This window comes from Clarias gariepinus, chromosome 12 (genome assembly GCF_024256425.1).
Source record: "Clarias gariepinus isolate MV-2021 ecotype Netherlands chromosome 12, CGAR_prim_01v2, whole genome shotgun sequence".
Taxonomy (NCBI): Eukaryota; Metazoa; Chordata; class Actinopteri; order Siluriformes; family Clariidae; genus Clarias; species Clarias gariepinus.
Window position 1 is genome coordinate 24,670,613 of NC_071111.1, and position 24,865 is coordinate 24,695,477.

The following is a 24,865-nucleotide window of genomic DNA, read 5'->3' on the forward strand; positions in this document are numbered from 1 at the left end:
AAGTGAACCGATTAGGCGCGTGGTCCGTTGCCTAGCAACAATAAACGAAACGAGACATATTCGTTGTGTTTGCTTCGGTTATGACATAGCATAGTTTATTATCTGCTGTGATAGATCTGATTTATTGAAATTTAATATTGTTTTAGCTATAATTTCACGGAAGCGAGTTCAGAACTAAACGAATAAATTTTCTCCATACGATATAAAATTAAGTAGAGCTTTCCTTTTTGTTATAGTACGAAGCCCCTAGATGGACAAAGGAGGAGAAAAAACGGCAGAAAAAAGTCAAAAACTTTGGGTTATAATTCCAAACATGACTTGTTTTTTCCCTCTGATTTGTTTTTTTTCCCTCTTCCTTTGTCCCCTTAGAGACTCTGTAGTAGGTTTTCTCAGTTAAATATGAAAAAAAGATACCGCTTATTATCAACGCGGGAATGAATGGCGCATTGTCCAAGTGCAAGTTGATCTTGGAGCTAAACTATTTGCTTTGGGTGAAAGCGCCATCTAGCGATCATTGTGTGTCAGCAGCAGCTTCCCATTCAAAACAATAGGCGGTCAAATGACCGCTGAACCGCGTTATAAGTAGGTGACACTGGCGCAGCGCTTCTAGTGTTAAAGAACCCTTTTGACGTTTTATTTACTGACTATACATCGTTGAGGTTCTGGATATTTATTCATAGACTTTAAATTCTGTCGTTCCCTATCTTAATGCTTGTATTGTTATTACAGAGCTCTCTCCGAATGTTCTACAGAGAGAAGTCTTTTGTTGTGTGCTGACGTTTATAATGTATATGGGTGGTTATTTATTTATTTATTTATTTATTTATTCATTTATTTATTGTTTTTGTTTTTCCCATAAACTCAGATATGTCAAAACAAAAGCAGGCATGTTTATTCCTTTTGCTATTTTTATTTATTTATTTTTTGCTGTAACCAATGACCAGCTTACCTAATGTTAAACCAGGGGGTTCCTGCATAAATTTTACCAGTTGGAATGTTAAAAGTTTAAACAGTGCAATTAAGTCCAGCAAGGTTCTGTCACGTTTAGAACATTTAAATACTCATATTGGTTTTCTGCAAGAAACCCATTTAAAAACTTAGACCATCCCAGACTTTGTAAGAAATGGATTGGACAGGTACAGTATATCATTCTAAATTTATGAGTAAATCTAGAGGAGTGGCAATTATTATTAATAAGTGTATTCAGTTTTCTCCTTCACAAACTTTGTTGGATTCGGCTGGTAGATACGTGATTGTCTCAGTTCTTTTATATGGTATAACCGTAACATTGGCAAATATGTATGCTTCGAATTATGATGATAAAAGCTTTATTCAGAAAATATTTTCATTACTTCCCGACCTGAATACGCATTATCTTATTATGGGAGGTAGCTTTAACTGTGCTCTAAATCTCACTCTGGAACACTCATCCACCAAACCTACTCAACCCTCTAAATCTGCAATCACACTTAAGTCACTTTCTAAACATTTGTGGTCAAACTGATGTTTGGCGCTTTTTCAACCCCTCAGCATGACAATACTCATTTTTCTCTTATGTCCACCACAATTACTCCGTATTGATTTTTTTTTTTTTAGACAAAAACCTGTTGTCTAAAGTGAAAGCTTGTTCATATAATAGTATTGCTGTATCGGGTCATGCTCCTCTTACACTTTCTATTTTGTTTCAAGATAAGACACTTGATTCTGGAGAGTGGAGATTTAATTCTCTGCTTCTTTCTTATAAAACATTTTGTGATTCGCTAAAAACCCAATTAGATGTTTTTTTAGAGATAAACACTATTCCTGAGACTTCACCCTCTATGGTTTGGGAAGCATTGAAAGCTTATGCTCGGGGTCAAATTATTTCATATTCAGCCTGTATAAATAGACAACGAAGAAAGAAATTAGAGGAATTATCCCTTAAAACTCTTTAACTTGATTCGGCTTATGCAACTTCTCTGATCCTGAAATTTATAAAAAGAGACTTAAACTTCAGTCTGATTTTAATATGTTATCAACGTACCAGGCTGAAAAGTTACTGCTTAAGTCCAAATAAGTGTTTTTTGAACATGGGGAAAAGCCCAGTAAACTTCTAGCTTTTCAATTAAAAGAAAAGTCAGCTAAAAATGTCATTTCTCAGATTCGGTCCTCTGATGGTAATTTGATCACTGATCCTACAAGTATTACTGCACATTTTAAAGACTGTTATTCTCTATTGTATAATTCTGAACCTCCCTCTGATGGATCCCTTATGGAAATTTTTTTTTAAACATTTAATTATATCTAAAATTTCGGACACTACAAGAGAAAAGCTGGAATCACCCTTTTCCACAGAAGAGATAATTCAGGCTATCCAGAGTATGCAAAATGGCAAGACGCCTGGACTAGACGGGTTCCCTGTTGAATTTTTTAAAAAGTTTTCTCAAATATTTAAAATACCACTTCTGAATATGTTAGAAGACTCATTTAATAATGGCTGCCTGCCCTCAACCCTACGTCAATCTTGTATTTCTTTAATCTTAAAAAAAGTTAAAGATCCACTCGATTGCGGCTCTTACAGGCCAATAAGTCTTTTGAATGTTGACGTAAAGATTCTGGCTAAAATGCTTGCAAAGCGTCTTGAGTCTGTCCTACCTGAAATTATACACAATGATCAAACAGGGTTCATTAAAAATAGATTTTTGTCTTATAATACAAGAAGAGCATTAAATATAATTTACTCTTCTAATTCTCATCCATCGGAGGCTCTTCTTCTGCTTGATGCAGAGAAGGCCTTCGATCGTGTAGAATGGGATGACCTTTTTTATGTGCTACAGAAATTCGGTTTTGGCAACACGCTTATTTCCTGGATTAAACTTTTATATTCCTTTCCAAGCTGCTCAATTCAAACAAATAGGGTAGCCTTCTCTAATTTCCTCTTAAAACGCGGCACTAGACAAGGCTGCCCACTTTCACCTTTGCTTTTTGCATTGGTAATTGAACAGTCTATACAGAGGATCATGAAAGCTGGTACAGTTCACAAAATCTCGCTATACGTCGATGATGTGTTGCTCTATATATCTGATCCGGCTGTTTCTTTACCTGAAGTCCTAAGAATTATAAATTCTTGTAGCCTCTTTTCCGGTTATAAATCAAATATAAGTAAAAGTGAGATTCACCCTTTTAATTTCCCAATTTCTGATTTACAGACAAGCGTTTCAATGTTTAAAGTTGCGTCTCATAGTTTTAAATACTTGCGAATAACAATTACCCGTAAGTGTTCAGATCCCTTTGAAGCTAACTTCACCTCACTTCTCCGGCAAGTTCAGAATGACTTTGCTCGCTGGTCAGCTCTCCCTATTTCTCTGGCTGGATGGGTGAATTCAGTAAAAATGAATGTTTTGCCTAGATTTCTGTATTTATTTCAGTGTATTCCAATTTTTATACCTATATCTTTCTTTAGGACCTTAAACCAACACATTTCATCTTTTATTTGGAACAAAAGTCCAGCCAGAATTCGAAGGGAAATACTTCAGAGACCAAAGGTGGAGGGTGGGCTTGCCCTTCTTAATTTTTTATTCTACTACTGGGCGGCAAATATGCATTCTACATTGTTCTGGTTTCAGAGTCCTTTCAGACTTTGTGATTGGGTCCCAGCTTGGGTTAGAATTAAAGAGGGTTCTTGCTCCCCAGCCTCACTAGCCGCACTGTTGTGTGGCCCTCTCTCTGCCGTCTCACATTTCCCTTATGGTAATAACATTGTCCGGCAATCATTACGAATTTGGTCCCAATTTCGAAACCATTTTGGCCTCCAATGTTTGCAGTTGGTTTCACCTATTAATCGTAATCCTATATTCCCCCGCTCTCTTAATAATAAAGCATTTAATATTTGCCAGAGAGCAGGTATTGCAGTAGTCAATGATATCTACATTGATGATATTTTCCTAGCTTTGCTCAGTTAACACAAAAATTCTCCCTTTCTAGTGTTCACTTTTTTAGATATTTGCAGTTCTGAAGCTTTGTGAAAAACTAATTTCCCAACTTTCCAAACTTTCCACCAAAATCTCATCTAGATCAAATTCTTGAAGTACCCATAGATAAAAAGGGTGCATTGTTTACTCTATACAGGCTGATATCCCTCATCTCAACCCCCTGTCTCTCTCTTATTAAGCAACAGTGGGAGTCTGACCTCTGCCTCACATTTGAAAATGAGCTTTGGAGCCAGATTTTGTCTCGTGCCCATACCTCTTCTATTTGCGCATGACACAGTCTTATTCAATTAAAATTCATCCATTGAACTTATTGGACAAAAGTGAGGTTGGCAAAAAATTGGCAAAATGTGGATCCCATATCTGATTGTTGTCGTCAGGCCCCTGCAGACTTAATACATATGTTTTGGTTATGTCCATCCATAACTTCTTTTTGGCTGTCAATATTTAAATGCTTTTCCTCGGTGACAAAAAAACAGATCGAGCCTTGTCCCTTAGTTGCACTTTTTGGATTTCCCCCAAATGTCACAGGTCTGCCTGGATGTTTTGCAAACGCTTTTGCTTTTTTGACATTACTAGCTAGACGACGTATTCTTCTGCTATGGAAACAAATTCTTCCTCCATCGTTCGATGACTGGCTGCAATGTTATGAGTTTCATTCATTTGGAAAAAATTTGGTACACAATAAAAGGCAACACTGGCATGTTTTCTGAAACTTGGGACCCTTTTATTTGTTTTATTTCCAATTATGAGAACTCTTCTTCTGTAGTCTGCCAAGATAATCAGTAAGATATCATCATGACTTGGACATTATTTTGTTTTTAAAGTCTGAAATGTCTATTTTGTATGGAATGGACATGCATTATAATAATGTATTGAGGGCCTTTTTTTTTGTTTGTTTTTTGTTTGTTTGTTTAACTCTGGTATGAGGGTAGAGTGGGGAAAATGTTATGTTTCTATTCTCATATATCTTTATCCTTCTCTTATTACAAAAGTTCAATAAAGAGATTAAGCAAAAAAAATTGCATGCAATAGCTTATTAATGCAAGAAGTAAAGTATCAATCCAGTTAAGGTTTGTACTAGCACAAATATTGTTAAGCTTGACTTTGAGAGTGCCGTTTATTCTTTCTACCATACCCTGGGACTGTGGATGATAGACACATCCAAATCTTTGTTTTATTCCCCACTGTTGTAGTACCTGCTTTACAGTTTTCTGAATGAACGCTGATCCATTATCTGAACTGATTACTGACAGAATTCCGAACCTAGGCATCACTTTCCTTGTGAGGAATTTGATATCTACTCTTTTGTTACTGGAATACTGAAAATGGCTTAAACAAAGATCAATTACAGTGAAATATTCGGCTTCGGGTGGGACATTGGTTAGCAGTGTGTGGATCTGGAACATCTGCTGGATAATCCTCTGTTATACTATTAATTGCTTACAAGTCATGCACAAAACACCACTTATTTTTACCTGGCTTGATAGCTGGGAAAATTGGAGTATTACAGCAAATGGTGGTTTCTTCTAGTACCGATGCTTTTACCAGGCCTTCAGTAGTGTTTTTTATGCCAGCTTCTGCCTCAGGGCGCAAAGGATATAATCTTATTTTGGGCAGTTTTACATTTGGTTTAAGTTGTACTTGAATTGGGCTGGCTGATTTAATTAGGTCTACATCTGTATCATGGCGAGACTATAAATCAGGTGGGATCTGACTCTCCATTATGCTAAACAATTTATCTTCAACAGTCTGAACTACGTACCTCAGATGCTGATGCCATTTATGTTTGTGATTTGTGGCTGACTACAACTTTCTAAGGAATACCAATCAAGTTATTACCACACAAGATTTTGATACAGGTTTTTATCTGCAGAATAGGAATCAACAGGTTTATGGTTTACTTCCACTGAACTTTTTATGCTTCCTTCATCCTTGGTTCTAAGTCCTTTGATCTGCCATTTTGTCCTACATATAATGTCACCTGAGGAACAGAATCAGTTACATTAAACCACCTCTTTCCAAAATCACACTCATCTACACTGATTGCTGCTCCTTGCCGACTTATGATGTACTATGTAATTAATTCAACCATGCTCTTTTGTTTCTTCCTGCCATGTTTGTTCTAAGTCAGTATCCTTAGTTGGGTCATACATCCTTGTAAAGTGAAAAGCAGCAGTGGGTACCTCCAGGATTTGCGATTTAATGAATCTTCCCCATTTGACTTAATTCCCTCTCTAGCTCCCCTATCCAATGCACATTTACTTGTGGTTCCATTACCATTTGATTTTTAATACTTTTCATGTCAATATACACCTTTTGGAGAACACCATATTTGAAGTCCTAATTTACATAATGCATCACTGCCTAATGAATTAACTGGTGTCTGATTCGAGCCCAATACAGATATAGTTACACTTATTGTTAATTGTAGACGGACTGGAGCGGGTATCCCTTAAATTTAAGCAGGTATAAACGGCTCCTGTCTCATTTAACATGGGTGTATTTTTCCCATCTACCTCAATGTGTAACATGGGTTCTTGTTCAGCAATAGTTATCAAACAAGGTAACTAATTCTCCCCTGCAGGACTCTCTGGGCACTCATAATACCCTGTTTTGGATCCCCCCCATGGGTTTATTGGGCCTTGAACTTGATCTCGAGGGGGTTGTTGCAACTGCCCTCCCATCACACCCCTCGAAAGCTGGGCTCTGGATGTGTTAGGCAAATTGATCGGTTATGTCCAGCCTGTCCACACCCCCAACATACTCCGGGGGCAAAGTTCGCATGAGTGTCAGGTTCAGGCATCTAGTGTGAGCTTGGGAAATGCTGCTAATGCTGTCCTTGCTGTGACTGCTGCTGGCTGGATCATCAGTATAGGGTTTGGGCCTCTCACAGACATTTGCTCTGCTTCTTTTGTTACCAGGGTAACTTGGACTTTTCCCTAATTTCTCTTTATCAGCTTATCGAGCTGTACAGTAGGTGGCCAACCAGAATGCTTATTACCGTCGCACTTACCGCCGTCGGAAAACGACAGCGGCCAAAATAAATCAGTTGCATTTTAAAGTCATTCGTGAAATGACCGCCAGGTGGCGCAAAGTGACATTTTTTACTCTACGCAGTTTAAAATATAATTAAGTCAATAAAAAAGTCTTAACAATATGTTGTATAAAAGAAATACTACAGTGATTGTAATTTTCACATCTGAGAACTTTATACAACAAAAATGAAAAATCTGAACCAGATATATTGATATTTATTGTATAATAATGAGTCAAAAAAACAAACATTGGTTAAATGTTGTTTTGACAGACGATCAAGTTCACTAGCTGATTTTTTTTTTTTTTGTACAAAGAATGAACTGTTATCTCTCTGTTTGTAACTGTTTATTTTTATGTTAAAAAATAAAGTCAAAAATACATCAAACTTTAAATATAGAAATAACTGGTAAAATAGACTTTCAGAATAAAACATTACAATAACTCAAAAAAGACACACTAAAAATGATGTGTTGTTTCTGTGAACACATCATTGGGTGGTTTATGCTGGGTCAAAATTCTGGGTTATTTCGGGTACTTTAAACACATTGTTGCGTTGCTCAGATGTAGTGGGTCATTTACAAATGAACACCTGATTGGGTTATTTTGACCCAACAACTGGTTTATTCTTTATTCTCTGGTTTCTCCAAACGTCAGCCTGCAAAATGTTTGAAATATTACTGTTATTGTGTCACAGGTGTAGTTTTCGGAAATTTGAGCTTCAGTAAGCTACATCCCTCGGCGCTCTGCGCATAACACCGGTCCAACGCAGCCTTGTAAAGAATTTCTAAATGTGGGCTATTGTTTACTTACAATATTTGTTAATTTAATTTGATGGCAGTGGGCAGAGTGGCAGAACGGAGCACGCGGAGGCAGCGCGTGCACGGAGTGAAGGCGCCGCGAGAGCGCGAGGATTAAAGAGCGGACTTCCAGTGTCCTGTTTAAAGTCCCTGGACCGCGTCACATTGCCCCGCTCGCATGCCACTCTGTCCTGCTCCACCGCATCACGTACTTCCCGGACTCAACTCCGCGCCTTGCTTTTATAATGCGGAGCCTGAGATCTTAAGGTTAATTATCACCAGCTGGCCCGAATAGGCGGCTCCGTCCCTTTACATACCTGCCGCCTATCTAGGGAGCCTACGGAGTGAGCGAGAAGCGATAGTATATTTGGGCGCACGCCCATCATAGGCGCACGCCGTGACATATCGTGATCCACGTCTTTAACTTCGTAATCTAATCAGCGCTGAGCTGCACGCACAAAGTTAAAAAATGCGTTGGGGGAAAAACAGCAAGGAGACTCACCCTGACCATTTTAATAATTCACGTATATACACAGAATTTCAGTTCATTTTCTGACACGCTAAACGTGGGCTATTGTTTATCTCCTCCTCTCGCACGCATAAAGTTTTCCCAAGTGCGGAGGAATTTTGTTGTAATATTTAATAATATCTATGCCGTTTAATCAGGGGCTCTTATTCCTATTTGTCCTGGGATGTTAGTGTTACTGTGTGTGCTTAACAATGGCAGGCAACGTTCAAATGCAAATTATTCACCCTCCCCAGGTGTGAATCAGCTGTTCTCACCTATACATTCGGATAAACTGAAATGTACCCCTCCCCACTTTAAGACCTGGATTTTGAAGACCTGCAGTGATTCAGGCCTCTTTTAAAATTTTTGCAAATTTTATCTTCTGGATTTTAGATTCTAAAATTGACATTATTACTGTTTTACTGGAAAAGAAGAAATTGAGATTTTCTTTATCATAACATAAATTGTATTGGGTGTAATCACTCTATACACAATCATTTTCGTCATTATGAGTGCACCTAAATAAAAGTAGAGTCTTATAAAGGCTATGTAGCTTATATAGTTTTACTATATAGTTTTTGCACATTAATCTGACAATGTTTTAATTTTATGGTCGTTTATTTTCATTTATTTCAGTTAATAAATCTACTACAAATTTAAAGAACACAAAATATAAGATGACACAAGACCCTACACGTGTAGCTTTTCTAATTACACATAAAAATCTCTTTTAAAATTTGTGCAAATTTTATCTTCTGGATTCTAGATTCTAAAATTGACATTACTGTTTTACTGGAATAGAAAAATGAAGATTTTCTTATCAGAACATAAATTGTATTGGTTGTAATCACTCTATACACAATAATTTTCTTTGGCATTTTTTTATAAAATATTGAAAGTTAATATTTTATAGAAAATGAAAATAAAAATATTTCATTTGTATTTCCCATCTCTAAAATAGCATAAAAATCACGGGTTGTGTATTGAGTGATTAAAAACAATACAAGGCATGTTATGATGAGGAAACTTTCTATCTCTTCCAACCTCTCGCTGGCGAGCGTCTGAATACGACATTTTAACGGGGTGGGGATAAAAAAAAAAAAACACCGCACTGGCAGAAGTAGACTAATGATTATGGATGCGTCGGGGAAAACAGCAAGGAAACTGACTGGCCATTTTAATAATTCATTGACAAAGTTGACACACACACACTCTCTCTCTCTCACACACACACACACACACAGCAGACCAAATCGTCATTAGCACGTCCCTCCCCAAACAGCACAGCAATGTGATACATACATTTAAACAATTTATTCCTACAGACGTACCTGTATGTGTATGTATATGTATGTGTGTGTGTATTTATGTGTATGTGATCCTGCATCAGCGCGCGTAAAGTTTTCCAGAGCGCACCGGCAGAAGTAGAGTAATGATTTTCATTGCTGTTTTTCCCGAAGCATTCATACTCACTCTGACCATTTTAATAATTAATAAATTAGTGATTTCTTTGGTTTCGGCTATGCTGATGGTGATAATGTCATCTCGTCGTCTGCGCACAAGTGAACGCGCCTACAATTTACTTTACATACGAATTACATAGTCTAATAATTAGTTTTTTTATTAGTTTATATAAAAGCAGACATTTCGGTTTCTATAAGTATATATTTTTCAGGTCTGTGAGGCGAGTATACACGGAGTCTCGGCTCATTTTCTGACGCGCTCAAGTTCACTGAAAACAATACAGAATAGCGCACCCTGTTTACTTTCTTTATTTAACAAAATCATAAAGTTTTTTCGTCATTGTGAGCGCACCTTAATAAAATTAGAGTCTTATAAAGGCTATGTAGCTTATAGAGTTTTACTATATAGTTTTTGCACATTAATCTGACAGTGTTTTAATTTTATGGGCGTTTAATTTATTTCAGTTAATAAATCTACTACAAATTTAAAGACACAAAATATAAGATGACGCAAGACCCTACACGTGTAACTTTTCTAATTACACATAAAATCTAAAGGCTCAGTGTGTTAACGTTTACGTTGCTTAAATTCAATCCTAAAAATATTTAAAATAATTGTAATTATAAATTTGTACTGTAATGTTAATACTGTGATTATGAATTCGTTTAATTACAATGGTTCACTTGATTTTATCTGCAACTACATGCGACCATAGCCGAGCTGCGACTCATTAATCCTGAAGAGAACGAACTAAAGCCTGAGGAGTCAGTCTGTAGTTATATAGCGCCACTCAGCGGTAAAAGCCAGCAAACGCACAAACCCAAATGCAGTTGCCGTGCACGGCGATGGTAAAAGTCGCATACTGCCTGTCCACCTACTGTAACTGAGCCAGTTTCCTGTGCAGTTCATGTTCTTGAGTTCTTAACTTCTGTTCGTCTTCTATTTTGCTCAACAGCATGTGAGACGTGATCACAGAACTCTTTGTATGATTTAGAGATTAAGCCGACCACATCTTCCAGTTTACTTTTCACCGGTTGAGGCATGGCATTTCCTACAGTATGTCTGAATAGTGTAGACAACAGTGCATCTCACTCAGGATCACTTTTCAGTTTCTTGCTCCACCTTTTTAACTGCTTCCGAATGTACAGTTTTGGGTTTTCAGTCTTTTGCATTCATAGTTCCCACCAACAGAAGCTTGCCTTAGGTCTCCTCTTCTAGGACCTTAATCCATTTTCCTGCACCCTCGTGAATGTCAGGGAGGCAGTTGACAAGTCCCTCGAGATCTTGAGTTGGCCACGGTACATAATGTCTCTGTGCACCTTTAATTAAAATTGGGAATTGTGGAGCTAGGTGCCCAAGTCTCCCAGTATTCCTTCCCCGTTTTCCACTGCCTATATCAAATGACAAATCCTTTTCACCATCATCCTTTACACTGTACAAAGATCTATGCGATTCCTTAATGTTGTATCCATTTTACTTCTTACTTTTCCAGGTGTTAAAGTGCTCCTGTCTAACCTCTCTCTACTTGCTTCCCATATATCTTTTTTACTTTCTGTAGATCTGGTCTATTCTCCTCATAATCTAACAGTGTGCTTTCCTCTCTATCCATTTTCCTTTCCTTCATGTTTCTTCTCTACCAACTCCTCTCCTTCTTTCTTAAACAGAGCTAGGACTTCTCTCTCCTGCTGTCTCTTTAACACTCTTTGGACACACTTTTCCTCTTTTGCCGCCATCTTATAATTTTTTACACAGTTTCTTTCTCCACACACTGCCACATCAAATGCTCCCTCCTTTGGCCATTTTGTAATTATTTCTTTAGTTCTCTTTTGCCATTTATTTTATCTTAGTTATGATATTTCCACGCAACGGATGCTTCAATACTAATGTATTCACCTGGGAGGCTGCCATTATGCTTTATAGCCTATGTCACCACAACATAGATATTCTTGCTTTATTTTCTGATTATGCACTTAATGACTAAATTTACTTACAACATACAATATTGTATAATCACAAAATTATCCTCCTTCCTTAACAAAACTCAACAATGATAACCACCCTCTAATATACAATATTTCACTATAGTACTTGCCAGTCAGTACAGTCTAATTTTAAACACCATGATTACTTTTATCCATAATCGATTAATGCCACAGAATTAATATTGGTTCAGACACATTTACCACTCCTGTCACACAGTGCTATGTGTGGGATTTAGATGAGGTATATGTGCAGAGGTGAATGCTTTGGAAAACTATTTTAATAAGTAAACAGAACATGAGCAAAGAGGAGCTAACGTAACCAGAGCTAAACTAAATAAGGAGCTGAACCTTCACAAGAACCTAAATATAATTCGAGCTAACAAGACTAGGAAAGAAACAAACCTAAACATAAGAGCTAACCATAACTTAAACAGAACAGACTATATCCATAAACAAAGAAAATATGATCCTAGAACAAACTAAAACATAAAGCATAACATTTAATCAGTTCAAGCAGCTTAATTGAATGGCATGAAAACAATGGAAATGGCATGAAACAGACACGGAGAAAATTCAACAACCAAGTAAACACAACAGATACCCAACAACTAAAACAAAATGTAATTTATAATCAACTGATTAAATACCTCAGCTCTGGTGAGCGCTCACCTGACCGAGGTGCATTCTAAGAAATGAAGTTTAGAACCGAAGAAACACAAAGGAACCCAAACTTACAAAATGGAGTCTGGACGCATGGCACCTTTTGGTGTTAACCGTGTCAACTCCACAATATTTCTTTATCCATAGAACAGTGACAACTCCACTGTATTTCTTTTATTTATACTTCGTTCCTGTTTTCTATGGAAAATAGAGCTAATTCCTCCATACTTGTCTCTCTTATATTGTAATAAGGGCTACTTAATTTCTTTATTCCTTTATTTCTTTATTATTTTTTACTTTCATTTATTTTATTTTATTTATTTACTATTTTTATCTATATATTATTATTTTTTAATAAGGCCTTCATACACACAGGCGTCTCCGGTCTGGCAGCAGCTGTCCCCCCTCTGCTCAGCCCTTTTTACTGGACACGGAGCTTATAATATCACTTAACCAGATTCTCTCTCTCTCCTTCTCTCTCACAGGCACACAAAGAGCTATCTTGCACTCAGACAGTTTTAGACCAACACAACATCAATTAGACACAACCAATTGCAATTGCCTTTAACTTTATGGCACACAGCGGTGCTCCTGATAAGAAGATATTAATATTTATCGATGTACATCTGTATATTCCTCATAAAAAAAGATCTCAATATAAAAATTTTACCACCAGCCTCAAACAATTATTTTTCGGTGGCTACACATTATCGACATACATCTGTACATTCCTCATAAAAAAGTTATTTATAAATATTTAGCTGCTGTGTACCCTTACACAAGCAGTATACCTAATTAAGCGCAATTCCTTATTAACTGCTTCTTCCCCATTGCCATCCAATCTAGGCCCTCTTGACAATGGGTACAGATTAATATCGAGCCATCTATTTTTTTTAATTCTACTGTATCACTATCAAAGCCCACTAAGCAATACAAATAGACGCTCAAATGCGCTCTCTTATACCTGCCTTGTGTCACGAACGGGGTGTAGTGGCAGGTGTTGATCGCCGTGGGCAGTGAGAGCAGGCACAGAGGCAGAGGGGTGTGTAATCAAAAAAAAAAAAAAGAGTCTTTAATGAACATTAAACAAAATATAAATAAAGATACACAAAGGAGCAACCAAACTCAAACAATACTTAACTCTGTGCTAACAGGGGCTGTCTGGCAAGACACAGACTGGAGGGCAAACACACGTCCTGTGGCGAGACACAGGCAGAGGGAGGACAAACACATAACAGAACACACAAACTATACGTGGAGCTGAAACTGGACACGTAGAGACTAGGGGAGACACGTAGAGACTAGGGGAGACACGTAGAGACTAGGGGAGACACGTAGAGACTAGGGGAGACACGTAGAGACTAGGGGAGACACGTAGAGACTAGGGGAGACACGTAGAGACTAGGGGAGACACGTAGAGACTAGGGCTAAAGACAAGGCAGTCAGCTAGGCATGGCTTTTAGCTAAACATGGTTAAGATTGCTCTTAACCATGGCAGTCAGCTACACATACACCTAGCTAAACATGTCTTCAGCCCCAACATGCACTAAGCTACACTTACCTAATAGCTCTACACACAATAGGGAATGGGGTGGCACAGAAACAAGGGATATCCAGTGGCTAGGCTAGGAGACATTCCAAGGCCAAGCTCACTGGGACACTAGGGAGACAGGAAACACAGGATAGCTAGAGACACAAAGAGGCTATGACTAGAAGCATGCTAGTTAACTCAACATAGATTTTAGCTAAACACACTCCTAGCCAAACACACACCTAGCTACTTAACTGACTCTAGCTAAACACACAAGAACACAGGAGGACAACAACCACAGTACTTACATACATTTAGGACAGAACTAAATCAGCTGCACTAACACAGAAACATTGCCAATAAGAGAACCCAAGTCAACACAACTAAAATCTAAATACAAACTAAACAAAGAACAAAACAGATAAAAAATGCCCACACAATTGACAGTGGTGAAACCAAAAATGCTCGACCCAGTTTTCCCGTCTAAACAGCTATTTATAGATGGATTGATGGCTACCTCGGTTCAGGTGTGCACTCGCATCACCTGACCGAGGTGCCTGCTGGGAAACTGAGTCAGCCAACAAAAACTACAAAATAAAAAACAGTGACCTCTGGTGGTGGACCCTTACACCTTGTCATGCTGCCATCTAATCAAAGCCCTCTTAACAACATAACAGACCAATCCAATGCTTATTTTATCAATTTACTATCAGAATAACAGTTAGTAAGCTGATGCATGCATTCTTTCCTGAAAACAAAGCCCATCCAAAACTACTTAATTTGGAGAGGTATTTAAAGGCATTCCTACCAACACGGGTGATCCCAGCGAACAACACAAACTAAGTACATAAGCAAAAGTTGCTTACCTTTGTACATGGCCACATGTTTGTGCTGCTCGCCAAGGAAGCCCATGCTGATCAGTCACCTTTGCTCCTTTTCCACCCTCTCGCAGCGCTAAGATGTCGTGGAAATCACCATTTCCCAAGATTCTTGCATATTTTACTTCTCCTACTTTTCCTTTTATTATTTATGTTAATTTAAGTGGGTCCGTCCTCTTAACTCCTCCCTCTCCTTCAAATCGTACCACTATGTTAAACAATTTTCTTTATGACACGCTCCTTCATCATCTCTACCTTCACTTTCCGCTCCAGTTGTGCTAGCCTCACCTTTTTTCTTTCTCTTACAAGTTGAACCTTTCCTTACTGTGTATTTCGTCTCCTCACTTCTTCCCAATCAATTTCTCTCCTCTCCTTTCCACCAGTCCCCTCTTGCTCACTATATTCCATACCATCCGTACTCTTCCCCTCCATTTTGATAAGGTTGTTATAAAGTGGCCGTTGCACAAGTTGCAGGGGAACACCGCTACTGGACTATACAGGTCGTCAGCCTGTTACCACACCCCTCCCCAATCGACTCACCACCAACTTTTAATGTGAATTCCAATCTTAAGATCAGGAATTGCTCTTAGATTCCCGTAATTAGACCTGCTACTGACCTGCTCACTACGATAGCTCTGTCCATCACAACACCTGGGCTCTGCGTGCCTTGTCAGCACCTCGACCCAGTTTCCCAGGATAACCAGCTATTTATAGGAGATCTAATGAGATACCTTGGTTAAGGTGCGCAGTCTCATCACCTGACCAAGGTGCCTTCTGGGAAACTGAGTCCACAAACAAAAACTACAATAAACAAGACTCTGGATGAACAGTGCCCTCTAGTAGTGAACCTCACAGTTTTGGAATACGAACCCTCTTCCAGAAAGAATTATTCTCGTAATCCAAGTTTCCACTGTACCTAATGTTTCTCATTACTAATTACTTTTAAAAATTGATTAACATTAACTTAAGTAAGAGTAATAGATAATCTGCTTTATTATTATAAATAAAGATTAGCCAAAAAGAATAATTACACATTCCTTATTCCGGGGAAAGTTTAATTTCCTGGTTAGACACAGGAGACTGTATTAATTACTTTTTTTATTTATTTATTTTTAAAACATTTGAAACTAATTAAAACTAAACACAAAGTAGCACCTTACAATGCATTTCAATAAAAAAAATTATGTAATATTAAAGAATAAAGAACCTTTAACACTAGAAGCGCTGAGTACCGGTCATTTTAACCGCAATGGGGGAAAAAATACTTTACACTCGATCAAATTCCAGGAACCTCCTTTTATGACTTTTTTAGATCTGTGGGCTTGCTTGCTTACATTTTCAAAATCGCACCAATAAAAGCCAGTATAAAGCTATTTTGCTCTTATTTACGTGAAATTCCTGACAGCTGCGCTGCGGCATGCCGTTGCTTGCCTTTTCCAACCTGCAATTCTCATTTCTCTCAGCAGATGGCGCAAAGGATCGCACATACTATCCATGCGCCATTCAGTGCATATATGTAACTATCTCAGGTTTCATTATATATATATATATATATATATATATATATATAAACTGCATATATAGAATGAAACCTGAGAATGAAAGCCTCAACCGTTTAGCTCCACAAATGAGCGGGCAACTAAAGGGTGTTTTCCCACAGTGACCCATCAATCAGAACGTGGCAGCGTGGCATACCACCTACGTACGTCCTAAGAGTACTGGGGCACAAGCCCGAGGACAACTTTTCCTGCAGAAACTCCAGCACTGAAACAATTCGGCAGTGGACTGGGTCTACCTGCATCGTCATGCACCAACTTTCAAATACATTCCATTTGGGGGCATAAGCTCTCCTAGTGGGGGTGAGCCCTAGCACTTAGAATAGTGTCAATTACGCTGGCTGAAAGACCAGCTTGACTTAGTTGGTCCCGTTCAGGGGACAAATGTGAAGGTTCCAAAGCTCAGGCCGGGGATGAAATATTGTCCCCTGCGCATGAGACAGAAGATCAGTCCTCATGGTTACCTATGGTAAGCCATCGAGGAGGGATATTAGGTCCGAGAACCACACCCTGGTCGGCCAACAGGGCGCAACCAATAAGAGGCGCAAACGCTGTTGACGGATCCCCTGCTGCTTGTAAATTGCCCTGAGGGACAGGAACTTGTCCTGTGCCCAAAGCAGAACCCGGTGCGCTAGCTTATTCAAGTGGCGTGAGCGCAGTCCGCCCTGGCGATTAATATATGAAACTACCGTTGTGTTGTCCACCCGCACTAAGACATGATAGCCTCTCAATTGCTGGAGGAAGTGCTTTAGGGCCAGAAATAGAGCCATCATTTCAAGGCAATTGATGTGGCGCGTGAGAAGATGACCTCGCTAGCTTCCTTGGGCTGCCTGTGAGCATGGCTGGACTGGCCATAGGGCATACCGGGCATTTGCCCGGTGGGCCGATGGTGATTTTCGTCTTTTGTGGGCCGGCCGCCGATGTTTTTTTTTTTTTTTTTTGTAACGTTATAAACTATTAAAGGTGGCGGATTGGCCAATTGGTCATGATCGACTCTGGGCTGGACCAATTACAGCCGAGGAGGTCAGATGCACCCTTCCCCTTGCAACGGCTCAGCAATCACATATCATTGCTGAACAAAAATGGAGAACAAAAAACGCAAAGCAGCAGGAGGAGCCGAAAAAATTAGTGCCAAAAAGAAACTAGCCCTTCAGGCAGATGCTGCCAGAAGTGCTAAAATATCACAGTTGTTTGGTGGCTATAGTGGAGCTTCCACTTCAGTAAAATTAGCAAGTGATCGAGGCCAGCAGCCGCAGGTTAAAGAGGGAAAGGGGAGGCAGGAGGAGAAGAGACCCGAGGCGGCCGGTCCAAGTGGCAGAACTGAACCTGAGGTAGCCTAAGTAAAACCAAGTAAAACCATAAAAAAAAAAACTTATAAACCAAGTACTGTAGGTGTAGCTTATTTTCGTTGTGCTTGCTAACTTTTTACAGTCAGTTACAATAACTCCTACTGTGTACTAGTTAGCACGATGACAGAGTTTCTGTGCTGGTGCTATGATGTTACTGAGAGTGAATTATTAATAAGGTTAGTTAGTATGGGTTGCCAAACGTACAAAAAAAAAATAATCGTCCCGTATTCAGAGAAAATATTACGCGTTACGTATTGAGGTAAAAAGGAACGCGATTTGTCCTGTATTTTAGCTAGAATGAAAAAACAAACAAGCAAAAAAAAAAAAAAACTCAAAGCTGGAGTTATCCTGTGTCTTTACGCTGCAGCTGCCTCGGCTTCTCTCATTCTCTCCTTCTCCTGTTGATCAGCTGATCGGTTTATCAGCTGTTTGCTGGAGCCACAGCCATAAAAGCTGCTAGTCATGATCGGTTTGGATATGTGAAAGAGAAACATAAAGGTGAAACCAGGAGATGTCCTTATTGAATCATCAGAGTTGATGATGGAGAAACAGGTTTATCTTTTAGGTGACATGAATGAGTTGAAGGGAAGTTATGAACTGTTTCTGAGAGACAAATAACACCAGGATCCTTTTCTACATCGCTGACAGCTGGTAACTGTGCAGGGGCGGGTCTAGCAAAGTTTTGCCAGGGGGCCAGGTAGGGCATTAACAAAAAAAGTGGGGCACAAAGAAATACTTTTCTTTCTTATTCTCATTTTAAATGTCTAGCTTTTAAATAATTATCTGAATCTTACAACCAAAGTGGTCATTTGATGTTAAATGTATAGAAATCCATTATCGTTTATAGTAAATATTAAGTCTAAAAATATTAAGTCTCTGTAAGCCCAGTAAGCTTACCATCTGTGCAGTCTGAAATTATGTCGAAGAAAGATGTTGAATCTATTTAATTATTGTAGAAAAATAATTGATTTCTGATTCTGCCGATTTTTGTCCCAGTCCAGCCCTGCCTGTGAGGGAAGCGTTAGCATCCTGCGGTGGCAAGACGGACTTAGAGTGGGACCCAGAGTCAGAAACTGGGGTCTGAACCACATAGAAAGGGTACAAAGCCCCTCGCGCATAACCCTTATTGGGGATTGGCCCTCGACTAAAATCTTAGCCACAACTAAGATGCTCTCATGTGCAGAAGGCCCAAAGGTATCACCGTGGATGCAGCTGCCATAACAGCTAAAGATCTCTGAAAGCGATGAACATTTACTTTCTGGTCTAGCTTGATTTCCTTAAAGGTGTTGAGAATGGATTCGACACGAGCGGGAGACATCTGTGCCCGCCTTACGATCGAATCCCATGTGACACCCAAATAAGTTGTCCTCTGAACAGGACAGAGCACACTTTTCGTGGCATTAGGTCTCAATTCTAAGAAACAAAGATGAGCTAGGACAACATCCTGATGTCGAAGCGCTAGCTACTGAGACTGGGCCAGACAGTCGTGCGGGTGACCAAATAGAAGGACCCGATACTGGTAAGGTTCGCCCCCGAAAGCAAACCTCAGGAACCTCCTGTGTTGTGGCAATATTTCTATATGAAAGTCCTTCACATCGATTGTCACAAATCAATCGCTTGGTAGGATTTGAGAACAATCACTTTGACAGTCAACATTTGGATAGCGGTTAAGCCCGCGGAAATCTAAAAATTGGACACAGCCCCCTGTTCCTCTTGGGAACCAAGAAATACAGACTGTAATAGCCTGACTATTTGTCTGGTAGGTAAACATGTTCTATGGCCCCTTTTCCCAGCAACTTCTGTCAGCAGACGCGCCCTTTCCAGTTTCACAGAAGTGGAGACCACACTGTTGAAATGCGAAGGGTGATGTATGACTGAATCCTGTAGCTTCCTTCTACAGTGCTTAGTACCCAAGGAGATATACTTGGCAGTAGCTTTTACGCTGCCAGTTTCTCCAAAAGGGGCAAAAGTCTCGGCGGCTTGGTTAAATGGGGAGAATGTTAGATGTTCGGCATCCTGAAACATGGCAGGGAAAAACCAAAGAGTTAACTTTTTATTGGAGACTGGTGTTGCCCGAAACACCCCTGGTGTGGAGCATGAACACCCACCTCATGGGGGTGCCAGGGAGAACACTTCATTCTCAAAAGGAATTCTATGTGCCTCTCCCGAATGGGAGGCCACCCCCATGGTCCTGGGCACATGAGCCTTAGGACTTCTTTGTGAAGAAGACAGTATGCCGATCCGACTTCTTTATGATCTTTATGAGGGGGTGCCTGGCTCCAAACACTCTCCTTATGTGCCTTTAGCCTCGGTCCCGGTCGAGACTGGGTAGCCGACAGTCCCGGCTCTTTAGCACGGTGGGGAAGGAATTTTCTGAAGGATTATTCATATAACTTCGCCTCATGAACTTAGTGGCGACCGAGTTAACGGCGTCGCCAAACAGGCCAGACCGGGAGATGGGGGCATCAAGGAGGAATGCACGATTCTTATCCTTAATGCCCGTCTATCTTCCAGAGCCCCGCCAGTGCTCAAGTCTCTCAGCACGTCAGCTTGGTAGGCTTACAAAACCGACATGATGTGCAGTTGAGCACCAACCTGACCTGCTGCCTGAAAAGCTTTTCCCTCCAGGGAAGATGAAAGTCTACACAGCTGGAAAGGATGTGTTAGCTTTCCAGGGAGGGTGATGTCCCAGGAGAGAGATAGCCTGGGATCGTCTCTTCTATCTGGGGAGTCATCATATAACCCCGCGCTTCCACATTAACTGTATTTAAATAAATAAATAAGTCGATGGCACAAAAACACGGGATGAATAAAGCTTACCCCATGAAAGGGTTAACCCGTCGTGGAGGTTGCTAAGGAAAGGGAGAGAGCATCATTAAGGCTCCGCCGCCCAGCCACCCAACAGAAACCTGTCGTCTAATTTTTATTTTAATTAATTAATTTATTTATTTTTTATTTTTCGAGTGCTTGAAGGCTATTTCCATTTCCGTGGAAGCAAGAGAAAATATCTATCCTGTCCATTTCACAAGAAGCACCAGGGCACGCTTGAGAAGCGGACAAAGGAATTTCCCAATTCAATGAGAATGTGAAAAAAAATCCGTTTCTCGCAGCTCTGCCGGATGGACGTCGTTTTAAGCCCCAGGAACACGCCATTTGTACATCAAATCTCGTGATGCGTCGCGTTTAATCGAATCTGAACAATGTAACTCTGTACGGAAAACGAGTCGATACTGGAGTGATCAGTCACGCATGTGCAACATTATAAGTGTTCTGTAGAGAAGGGTTTGGCTGCAGAGACGGTGCACGATGCAATCCCAGCATGCATACTTTACCAGATGCAACGTCAGCTGATATTTGGCTCAATTTATTAATGTATTAACACTAGAAGCACCGCGCCAGTGTCACCTACTTATAACGCGGTTCAGCGGTCATTTGACCGCCTATTGTTTTAAATGGGAAGCTGCTGCAGACACACAATGATCGCTAGATGGCGCTTTCACCCAAAGCAAATAGTTTAGCTCCAAGATCAACTTGCACTTGGACAATGCGCCATTCATTCCCGCGTTAATAATCAGCGGTATCTTTTTTTCATATTCAACTAAGAAAACCTACTACAGAGTCTCTAAGGGGACAAAAGATGAGGGAAAAAACGACAGAAAAAAAACAAGTCATGTTTTGCATTATAACCCAAAGTTTTTAGCATGACATTTTTCTGCCGTTTTTCTCCTCCTTTGTCCATCTAGGGGCTTCGTATTATAACAAAAAGGAAAGCTCTACTTAATTTTATATCGTATGGTGAAAATATATGGTTTGTTCATTCTATGTGAAACTTCTGAACATCTCGGATGGAGCAGGAGCAGCGATTTAGTTCTGAACTCGCTTCCGTGAAATTATCGCTAAAACAATATTAAATTTGAATAGTTTCAAATAGCATAGTTTATTATCTGCTGTGGTAGATCTGATTTATTCAAATTTAATAATGAGGCTTTATATCCTCAGGAGGGGTCATTACATATGTAATATGTAAAACAATATTGTTTTAGAGATAATTTCACGGAAGCTTCTAACAGAATGAACAAACTAATGAATTTTTTTTAAAACGTTATAAAATTAAGTAAAGCTAAATCCCCTAAATGTCCTTATAAAATATAGCTGATTATCAACGCCAGAATTAATGGCGAATTATATATATATATATATATATATATATATATATATAAAATAAACTGCATATATGGAATGAAACCTGAGATAGTTACATATACGCACTGAATGACGCATAGATAGTTGGCGCGATTCCTTGCGCCATCTGCTGAGAGAAATGAGAATCGCAGGTTGGAAAAGGCAGGAAACGGCATGACCGGCGCGCAGCTGTCAGCGATTTCACGTAAAATAAGAGCAAAATAGCTTTATACTGGCTTTTACTGGTGCGATTTTGAAAATGTAAGCATACAGGGTGATTAAGCTCACAGAACTAGGAAAAGTCATGAAAGGAGGGTCCTGAAATTTGATCGAGTGTGAAGTATTTTTTTTTTTACCCCCTTGCAGTCAAATGACCGCTGTTTGGCACTTCTAGTGTTAAAATAGTGCACAAATATATATATTGAATGTTTTGATCTTATTAAAGTAAGATCAAATTAATATTATTCTTGTGTTGTCAGGTGCATCTGTTTACCTCATCCACATAAGCGGCGAGGTATATACAGTGAAAATGATGTCATCACAGCCTGCGTGCCTCGCATGTAGCATTTTGTGGCTGAGTCCGAAGATACACAAATCGAGCCAAATATATCCAAACTTGTTTCCGGCCGTGTGAAACGGAGGCTTGAGAAGCGGAGCTGTGCTGCTAACATGAGTGTATACAGTATGTTTCACCTAAAAGCACGATGCAAGCACTTGGCAATGTGCTCTAACTTGTCAATTTGACACTAGACTGTGGTGCCTACAACAGAGACAGGAAAGCGCGCAAAATACAAATCTTCTGTTAGATTTTATTGTTAAAACAATTTAACATTTGCATTCATTATGGTTTCAACAAGTTAAATAAAAACTTATCTGTAGCTCAACTAATCGTGGTTCCACAGCCATGGCAAGTCACACGGAAAATGGTGAATCCAGCAATTCCTGCCTGAATATTGACACATGCGCACTTTATAGTCAATATTTTGGGTTAAATTTTACTTACTTTTTTAGTGTTGCAGACATTACCTTTAAAAAATAGATAGTATGTGTATAATATACCCATCATGTTATATTTTGTTTGCTAATTTATAAACTTAAGTAAAATATGACTGATTATCATGGGTTGTATTTAATACCCTTTAGAGTAATTTTTTTACAGTACGCATGCACACACTCTCTCTCTCACATGCGCGCGCACACACACACACAAACTCACAAACACTTTCTAACACACACTCTCACTCTCTGACACATGTTCAAATAAACACTTACACACATACACACACACACTCTTCCTCTCTCCCTCCCTCTCTCTCTCTCTCTTACACACACACACACACACACACACACACACACACACACACACACACACACACACACTATATATATATACTCCAGAAGTCCCATTGGTAATTTTGTTTTCTAAATGATCAGGTGACCTGCTATGGCAGTTTTTGGTGCAGCAGTTTTGTGCTGGCATAATGACATCATTTACCAAAATTGATCTTTGTACTCTGCAACTTTTAACACACAGAGAACGCCTTAACCATCAACTATGTTACCGACAAGTAAATAAAGTGCAACATGACATTAACACCACAAGCTCTTTACAGCTACAATTAATATACAGTAGATCCTTGGATACCAAGCATAATTTGTCCTGAACGGGTGCTTGTACATCAAAACACTTGTATATCAAAGTTAATTTCGCTTATAAGAAATAATGAAAACTTTCGTTCCACAACCCAAAAATATGAATATAAGAATAATTAATGCAAAATATAAAATAAGAATAAAACACAATAACCTGCACTTTACCCCTAAAAAAAATTATGACTGGTGTTAGACGAGAGCAGAAGCAGCAGCAGGGGGGCTTCGTGTAGGACAACTTTCTCGCAAACACACACACACACACACACACACACACACTAGCAGAATCCCTCCTCTAAACAGATTCATCTTTTTTTTCTTCATGGAGGCCAGTGTTGCAGTACAGTTACTGAAGAAGTCAGTATAATTGAAAACACACAAAAAAATGCTTCACGCACACACACACACGTTATAGTAAACAGTTCACATGCACACAGATGTTGACTATATGAGTGACGCACACGCACTGAGACGATATATATCGTACACAGTATATATCAAGAACTTGCTCATTAAACGAGTCAAAATGTATTTAATAAACACTCACAGACCAAATTACTTGCAATTTAAGGTTCCATGTGAAGTATGTAAAAACATCGCCAAGTTCCAATCCACAGCCAAAGATATTACTCCAGAAGTAGAGTAGTTCCTCATTAAAACCGGAGACCTGGCAACTGCTCCAACAACACTGGTAATTTACACCTGCTTCTGAAAGAAGGACAAAATAATGTGTAAAACTGATGACTGTTAATCTCACAGATTTTTCATAAATTAAGCAGAAAATGTAATCAGATTCACTTTCACAGTTTTTGAATGATCATTCCTGAAATGCACAAAACCTTCAGCACATTTGTCCCTTTCTCTGTCAGTCTTTCTGTAGAATTTTAATTCACTGTAAATTTCACATTTAAACCTGTAAAACCTGATGGATCCAATTTGTAGACATTTTTTTACTCTACATTACATTTAGAATTCAGCAATATCTATTTAAAAATAAATTATCAGCGAATGATCTTGTTTACACAATACATTAGTTATTTTTAAATTTAATTAATTGATACTTTACATCATATCTTTTAATTATTTTTTTTCCACCATATTTTACACTTTTACTGTTTTGATTGTAAAAGCAATATACTGTAAATATACACACATCTGCTGGGAGAAAGACATATAAGACTATGTATGATCATTTTTAATCACATTGTTAATTTAAATAAACAGGCGATGTCATTCTGAATGATAACATACTTTTACAAACACATGAGCTTTAAAGTAAGTCTTAAATGAGGATAAAAATC

The 24,865-nt window shown here is 39.0% G+C and overlaps 1 protein-coding gene across 1 annotated transcript in view; it reads left to right on the forward strand.

The window, feature by feature from the left end:
* Positions 1–24,865, forward strand: part of LOC128533806 (NACHT, LRR and PYD domains-containing protein 12-like) — a 605,307-nt gene that overhangs the window by 64,553 nt on the left and 515,889 nt on the right. The gene's annotated exons all lie outside the window — the stretch shown is intronic.